The following is a 9,181-nucleotide window of genomic DNA, read 5'->3' on the forward strand; positions in this document are numbered from 1 at the left end:
GTTATATATGTTAAAACTTGAAATATATGTGGACAAAAAGATATCTAGATATGTACGAATCTTATATTTAATGTAGTATCTTACCTATCTAAATATGTGTTATATAAAAAATTTATTATATTTATCTTTATTCGGTTGGATTTAGAAATCTTTTATATATAATTTTAAACTTTCAAAAGAAAAATATTCAATCGTGTATGTATAACTAATAAATAACTATTATATGTAATAATTATTTATATTTATATTATTAATTTCAAATTTCCAGTAATGTGATAGTCATAAATATTGTATTATTACTTTAAAATAATAACAGCATGATATTAATAATTAAAATAATTACTATTAGTTATTCTCATTAATGTGTGCATTAAATTAATTTATTAATTTGAATTTCTTTTTATTAGCATTAATTTGTAAATTAATGAGAGAGTAAATTTAGAAAATTGAGTGGGAATGTATAAAGTAACTGAAATTATGAAAGACGTTAATGAATTGTAAATTTGATCATTCGTAAAAATAATAACTCTCATCAGAAAAATAAGATTGGTTTGGATTCAAAAAGGCATCACAGGCCTAATTAAATACTAATATGGCTTCTTATTTATTAAAAAAAAAGTGTATCTTAAGATTTTAAAAAAACAATCTCCTAAAAAAAGATTTAAAAATTAACAAAATTATCTGATTTCAAAATCAACTTCTATTCTATAAATTTAAATCTTTATTCTTGAATATGAGGTTATCTTTTATTATTTTCTTTTTCTTTTTAACATTTTTTTTACTTAATATTTTATATGCTCATATTATTAATTATTTTTAAAATATTTTATGCTAAGAGTCTTTTCCTCAAATCTTAATAAATATATATTAATTTTATTCATTGAAAATTTATTGATCAAATATCGATTACTTATATTGTCAAATTATTGTCAAGTCGGATTGATATACTTCCTTTGTTTCACTTTATAATATTTTTTTTGGTAGAGCTTTGTTTCACTTAATATGGCGTGGTTTGGGGGGAAAAAGTGTTCTAAATTAGTTGCCATTTTACAAAATCCATGAAACATTAATTTTTTTCGCATAAAGTAAACTTAGTAGGAGTAAAGAAAAAAAAAATAATTAATTAGAGAAATAAAAAATATATTAGAAAGTTATATAATATTTTTTTATAAAAATTATAATATTACATGTCAAAACCTTAAACGTTATGTAAAATACAACGAAGATGGTATAAACTTTAAATTTCATCAAGTCTAAACTCATATTTCTTTTTAATGTTTTATTATTTTTAATAGATGTTTTCAAAAAAATAAATATATCTGTGACTTGATGAACCCAAACCAATTCAAGTTTTTGATTGAATATCATACAATTTAAATTGGGTATAAAATTCTCCACACACAAAAAATCAACTCAACCTCATTTAATTAATTTAAATCAAAGTTTTCCCTAAATTATCTAACCCAATCCAACCTACCACCCAAATTCAAAAAACCAGATCAATTGTTTGTTTTTTTTCAAGCTCATTATAGCACAAACCTTTCAAATATAAGTCCATACGATGAATTAGCGACATTAATTAGTTGCATATGTTACTAAAATTAAGACGTGGATGGCCACAAGTTATATTATTGTAGGAGGTTGCAATTCAATAAATATTTAAAACTATAAAAGACCATTAAAGAATAAGAAATAAAACAAAAATACTCTTCCTGCTCGTCTTTACCTAACCAAACGGCCTTGAACAATAAGGTGTGACATTGAGATTGTTTTAATTGAACAAGTTTGGATGCAATTTAAAAAAACTGGTTGGGCAGAAGCACAAGCTAGGCCGAAAGCTTGACATACTTGATCTAAAGCATTTATCATTTCCACAACCTATATGGAATAGAAAAGAAGACATGCTTTCTGTTTGAATAAAAAAGTTATTGACTAAATAAATTTATAAATTCATATTCCCATTTGAAGTGACATTTTTAGCTACCTTTTTCATCTAACCTTAGAAGTACATGTAACCATATATATATATATATATATATATATATATATATATATATATATATATATATATATATATATATATATATAAAGAAACACTCTTTTATGTGAGAATCAGAAGGATGATTCTCACTCATTAAATTAAAATGAAATATTAAAATTTAAACATTTTAAATTCAAATTAAAACTCTATTTAATCATAAAATCTTTATAAAATTTATTAAACAAAAAATTAAATATTTTAAAGATTTAATTTATGTCGAGATTGTCACAACAACTACTACCACTATAATCGTCATTATCACCATCATCTTTGCACCAACATAAGAGGATATTTTCATATGATATGTACTCTTTCTTTCACACACACACACATATATATATATATATATATATATATATATATATATATAATAAAATTGTGATGAAATTATTTGGTCATAAATTCATAACAAATTTATATTTTCTTTAGTAATGATTAGAGGACACAACATAGGTCAAATTTATCAGGTTAACCTACAATATAGGATTTAAACTATAAATTTTGTATCCAAATTAATGTGGATTATTTTAGTATGATCTAATGAACAATGTCTCATAAACGAACTTGAGCCAATTGGTTTGGGCTACCAACTTTTTTTTCTATGTTTGTTAAAAATGAAAGTAAGAGAGTGTTACATATTAATCATAACAATTTTTTTTTATTCTTTTTATAAATGTAGTAATATATATATATATATATATATATATATATATATATATATATATATATATATTCAGAGAGCTTTATAATTACACCATAGGCTATTCATATTATCTTTTAAAAATAATGACCAATTAATATTATACTATATTGAGAATGAAGCTTATAATATATAAAGCTTCCTCTCTCTCACGGTGGAGGCTATTCGGGAGTTAATTCATAACGGAGGTGTGTTCACTTGGGATCATATATTCAGAGAAACAAATCAAGTTGCAGATGCACTTGAGCAATATGGATTGTCCATCCAGGGAAATACCAAGTTATTTGATTTTTGTCCTTCTTTTCTTAATAGCTTTTTAACGGCTAATGTAATTGGTACTCATTTTCCTAGAGGCTTTTAAATACACTTCTTGGGGCTTTCCGTCCCAAGCTTTCCAAAAAGAATAAATATAAAGCTTCACATATTAAAAATAATCGTTTAAATTATTTTTTCATTTTTTTCCAAATATAATAATAGAATAACATAATTATTTTTTTATTATACTAAAATAAATATGACAATAAAAATAATTTTCATAATAAAAAACTCAACCAAAAATAAAAATAAATGAGCCTGCTCGAATAGCCCGCAACCAACATAGGGTTAGGCTTGAGTTTTAATTTAAAAGACAGAATTGAACGTGAATCACTTTAGTCTAGACTAATGTAAGTTACAACTTGTATTGTGTTAATCTGTAACGAATTAGGTATAACTCATTGTTGAATCATAAAATGAATCAAGACTTTCAATAATTTTGATTCAATGCAAATAAATACTAAGTTTAAAAAGTTGTATCTTATATGTCAATAGACAATAGTATCGAATTTGCATCTAATAGACCAAACAATAGAAGATAGACGCCAAGATGTGAGAAGCATTTAAGATTGATTTAATGCTTTGTGTTAGTGATTCTATTTGTCAAGAATGCTCGAACATCATTCTTAGGATTTGTTGGAGTGAAGAAAAAAAGAAAACCATCAAAATTAAACTTTCTCTTCACCTAAAAAGACATATCACTATTGTGTAGACCTGTTCTACGCAACCATTGAAGTCAATGGTAGAAGTTTGACTAAGGGAATATAAGCAGAGTGATATGTCAACGGACACCTTCTTCAGATGTAAAAATAGACGCTCTTGAAGATCATTTAGAGACAATGGTTACTTGTTGAAGAAACCTATAAATACTAGAAGCTTTGAATACACAGTTTTTTAAGTACATATTCTCTCATACCTTCAAGCTCTTGTTGTATATTTCTCTAAGTTATAAAGCTTTCAAAACACTTTGTAAAAGTTGAGAGTAGAAAGACATGTGCTTAAGTTGTATATTTCTCTAAGTTATAAAGCTCTCGTTCTTGTATATTTATAGTTTTATGTAAACTTATTTTCTGTTTTTTTTTTTATAAATATTAGATAATTCTCTTCATTTAAAAGAAATATCTTTTTCTTTTCTGTCTCTAAAATTTCACTTTCAAATAATAATATCTTAAAAGTTATGTATAGCAGAAACGTATATAAACTACTGCTAGTTTTTTAATGCCCCTCAACATTTTCCAACCTATTTTTAGTTTTCCTGGTCAAATTGTTTATTAAATGCCTCCTGAGAAAAAAGAGACGTTTATATATAAATGATAGTGTTTATTTAAATGATAGTAAAACACTGAAGCTGAACTGTGCAGAGAGAAATCAAAGGTACTTTAGTATACAATTAATGGCTTTAAACTAAAAATTTACTGCTGAAACAGAAGAATAGGAAGAAAGATATTTAAAAATAAAATGAAATTGTCTCGTGTATTTGGTGCCTTCATGCCTAGGAAGGTGCAAGTATTTAAGACGAGCCATCAAGTTTTAAATGCAACATTTAATATCGAGAAAAATAATTGCGCTTGGGATAGAGGAAATGAGGAAAACAAACAAAAGAAGAAAAATGCATAAAGGATCTTAATGTGGTTGGGTAACATTTATGTTACAAACTTAATGCTTTCCTTCTTTCTTTGGTAAACATTAATCATCAAATTTAATGCATTTTATGATTTTGAATATAAGTTTTTTTTTAAATAAAATTTAATTAAAGGCAACGGATAGGCCTTTTTCTGGGTGTACCTTGCTTTCATAGATTGGGGTGAGGTGAGTATTTAAGATGAACCATAAAAATACGAAACTGTGCATTTAATTCCATCAAATCCTTCTCATCATGGTAAGGTCGTTAGATTCATGTGCCAGTCTTTAAAATGTATCTAAATGAATCTCTTAAGATTAATTTTTGAGTAAATTATACGCATGATTTTATTTAAACTCATCCAATTGATTTTTTTATCCATAAAAATTAATTATAGTATTATAAATTTATAGCATTTACACGTCTATTCAATCAAATGAATTGGACTCCCTTGATCACCCAATTGATTGTTGATATTCACAAATTCTTTCTTTTTGTTAGAGAAACGATTATTTATTAAATGTAAAAAAAAATGTAATTTTATTAAGGAAAAATTATTGCTCCGTTAAGGTAAAGAGAAATGTAAACAGTGAATCTGTTAAGGTATTAAACACAGGGCCGATTCAATTTTAAATGGTCCCTTGCTATTTACACTCGTGTTTGCCTAAATACACCCAATACTACCTCTCAATTACCCATTCTGTCATTTTTCTTAAAAAAGTACATCCCTTTTATTTTTTAGAAATGTCTTTTCAGAATTATATATACCTATTCTGAAAATATATCTCCAGAACTGTGATTCATAATTCTAGAGATATACTTTGTGAATAGGTATATATTTTTTCAATAAAGTTGATGAGAAAAAAATGATAAATTTTTGTCCTATACCCATATTTATTAATCTTATTTTCATTCTATCATTAGTGTTCTTTAAATTCTATCCACATTTTTTTTATCTTATTTTATTATTCTTTAAACCCTAATTTTAAACTATCTTCACCATATATTCGTTATATAATATTGTGTTTTCATCATTATTATATAATATTTTATGTTTTCCTTCATGTGACACTGTGTTTAAAGATACGTTCATCATTAACTTCATATATTGTTCACCTTAATAACAAAGCAAAACTTTTGACGATAGTTTCTTTCCTTTAAGTGTATTCATTCATTTTCTAATCCAAGTCTACATCAACGATTCAGGCCACAGTGACTCTTATGTACTTTGGTTGGGGTATGATTTGTTATTACCGAAAGTGTCTTTCTGGAATAATGTATAGCATTCTAGAAGTGTATCTCTAGAATTACAAATCACATCTCAACCACTTAAGAATTGTTGGAGCCTAAATCATTAACGTAGACTCGGATTAAAAAAATGAATGAACGCACTTAAAGGAAAGAAGTCATTGTCAAAAGCTTTGCTTTGTAATTGCGGTGTATAGTATATAATGTTAGTAATAAACGTACCTTGAAATGCAGTGTCACATGAAGAAAAATGCAAAATATTGTATAATAATGATGAAAACTCAATACTATATAATTAATATATGGTGAAGATAGTTTAAAATTAGGATTTAAGGAATAATAAAGATAAAATGAAAATAAGATTTTGGATAAGATTTAAACACTAATGATATGATGAAAATGAGATTAACAAACATGGGTAAGCGTTTACCATCTTTTTTCTTATTTCTCGTCAATCATTTTAATTCTTAAATGATATTTTATTAAAAAAATATATACTTATTTTGGAAGTATATCTCTGAAACTATTAATCATAGTTTTGGAGATACATTTTGGGAATAGGTATATGTAATTCCGAAAAGACATTTTTGGAAAACAAAGGATGTACTTTTTTAAGAAAAAGAGTATAATCGGTAATTGAGATAGAAAGGAAGGGTACATGGTGCACTTAGAATAAGGAGGTATAAATAGAAAGAGCCTTTTAATTGGTAAGTGGAAATTACCTAGTCCAACTGCTTGTTTTGGGTTAAACAAGCGGGCCCATTTAAATACCTTTGGTGAATAAAGCGTGGGAATTGTAACACCTTCTTTTCTTTCCGCACCCCTATTCTTTTGTTTTTCTTTTCATATCCTTAAAGTATTCCTATTGTCTCTCACCTTCACCCCTTCCAATAATGTTATTCTTAGGTATATCTAAAAATACATCAGATTACCTTGTAATATTCCTAGGGATACTTTTACTTTTATATGATTAAAAAAAAGAAGTTATAGTGGGTGTTAGAAAATAACTTGTCACATTCTCACGAAAATGTAACTTTCTCACCCCTTAGAATGGAAATAAGAATGCAATAAAATATGAAACTTAGGAATAAATAATACTTAGGAATAATTTTATAAAACTCATAACAAACATGAAAATATTACATTGAGTTCACATTCTGAGTAATGAAATTCTAATCTATGAAACAAATACACTCTTAGGTCGTACTTTTTCAAAAATATGTTTCGAAAACAAGTTTCTACAAAGGGTATTTCAAAAACAAAAAAGTTAAGAAAAAATGTCATGGGATGCTAAAAGCAAAAAGGGACGTGAGAATATGAACTTCCATAAAATGTGTAAATCCAACAATATATCTTGGGAATCGGGCTAATATGAAGTTTGTAAAGTCCACCCACGGGTGCAGATGTTTTTTTACTGATTATAACCGATTTTTTAATTCTTCATCACTAATTGTCATAAGGTTGATATTAAGAATGTCATATATATCATCTATAAGACCACCTTCAACAACATCAAAAACATCATAAAATTGCTCTTCTGATAATAAGTCGTCCATAGATTCAACACCTTTATTGTTGGAACACTCATCATCCAAACACAATGACATCTCTTCATCTCCCTAGAAAATAGATCATCCACAGGTTAACAAATTATAAAAAAAAAGTTTCATTAAAATAAATAATAAATATTACAATTTTGTGATGAAGAATTAAAGAAGTGTCATTTTTCAACCCTAGAACTTGCGTATGAGTTTTATAACATGTATGCAAAGATGAATGATTTTCCTGCTAGGAAAGGAAAGATATAAAAAAAATTGTAATGGAGAGCCCCTACAACAAAATTTTTTCTGTCACATACAAGGTTTTCGTGAAGACAAGTGTAAGCGTGGATACGCATAAGCGACCTCGTAGACCAGAAACTAGATGCCACTATACGGCTAAATTTCATGTCAAGTGTAGAATATCATGTAGGTGAGAGAGAATGAGATAAAGCTAAATTGTTGTGAAATTTGTTACTGCATTAATGAATCAGTCAGTTACAACATAATTACACAATGGTTTATATAAAGCATTCTAATTTCAGAAACAGTTAGATAAACTAAAAAACTCTTATATCAACTCTTATATTCAGATTTTGTAGTTGATCGAGCTATAAGAAATTGCTTCTTTGACCACCAAGAAACAAGGTCAGGACCAAAGAAAATACATCCCCTTGAAGTTAATCTTCTGTCAACCATATCCATTCCCTAATCAGCATCACAAAAAGCTTCTAATGTGTAGGGTTGTCCCTGAGGACCAGGTTTTAGAGACAATCCATAGTCTACAGTACCCTTTAGATACCTTAAAATGCGCTTGACAACCTTCCAATGTTCCTCCATAGGTTCTGACGTAAACTAGCAAACTTTGTTTATATTGTAGCTCAGTTCTGGCCTAGTTACAGTAATATACTGGAGTGCCCCAACAACTGACCTATAAAGGTTAGCATCAGCCACAGATACTGAAACAAGCTTAGTTGTGCCATGTTTGGTCAACTTAAGATTAGAGGGCAGAGGAGTGGTTGTTGGTTTAACATCAACCATCTTAGCCTTTTCAAGTAGATCACAAATGTATTTAGCTTGAGACAACAATAGAGAATCATTACTCAAGTGTTTTACTTCAATGCACAGAAAACAGTCTAAGTTTCCTAGCTGTTTTAGAGCAAAAACAACAATCAGTTTGGCAATTAAGTTCTGAAATAGAACTGTAGATGACCTTGTGATAATAATATCATCAACATATATCAACATATAAAGGCATGCAGAATCAATCTTGAACACTAGAAGAGAAGGATCACACTTGCTTTGAATGAACCCAAAAGTCAGTAGTGTTTTTGTTAACCTTTCATACCAGGCCCTAGGTGCCTGTTTCAACCCATATATAGCTTTCTTGAGTTTGCAGACCATACTTTTATTAGAATCAACAAATCCAGGTGGCTGGACCATGTAGACTTCTTCTTCCAAATAGCCATTAAGAAAAACATTATTCACATCAATTTGTTGAATAAACCAGTGATGAGTAAGAGTAATAGTCAACATTATTTTGATTGTGACAGGTTTCACAACAGGTGATTTTTTTTTGAATAATCATGACCAGGGATTTGACTAAATCCCTTGGCTAGTTGAGCTTTATACTTCAAGATAGAGCCATCAGGATTTTGTTTTACCCTGAAAACCCACTTACACCCTATGGATTTTTTGCCTAAAGGTAACTAGACCAA

Source organism: Glycine max, chromosome 15, assembly GCF_000004515.6.
Source record: "Glycine max cultivar Williams 82 chromosome 15, Glycine_max_v4.0, whole genome shotgun sequence".
Classification (NCBI taxonomy): domain Eukaryota; kingdom Viridiplantae; phylum Streptophyta; class Magnoliopsida; order Fabales; family Fabaceae; genus Glycine; species Glycine max.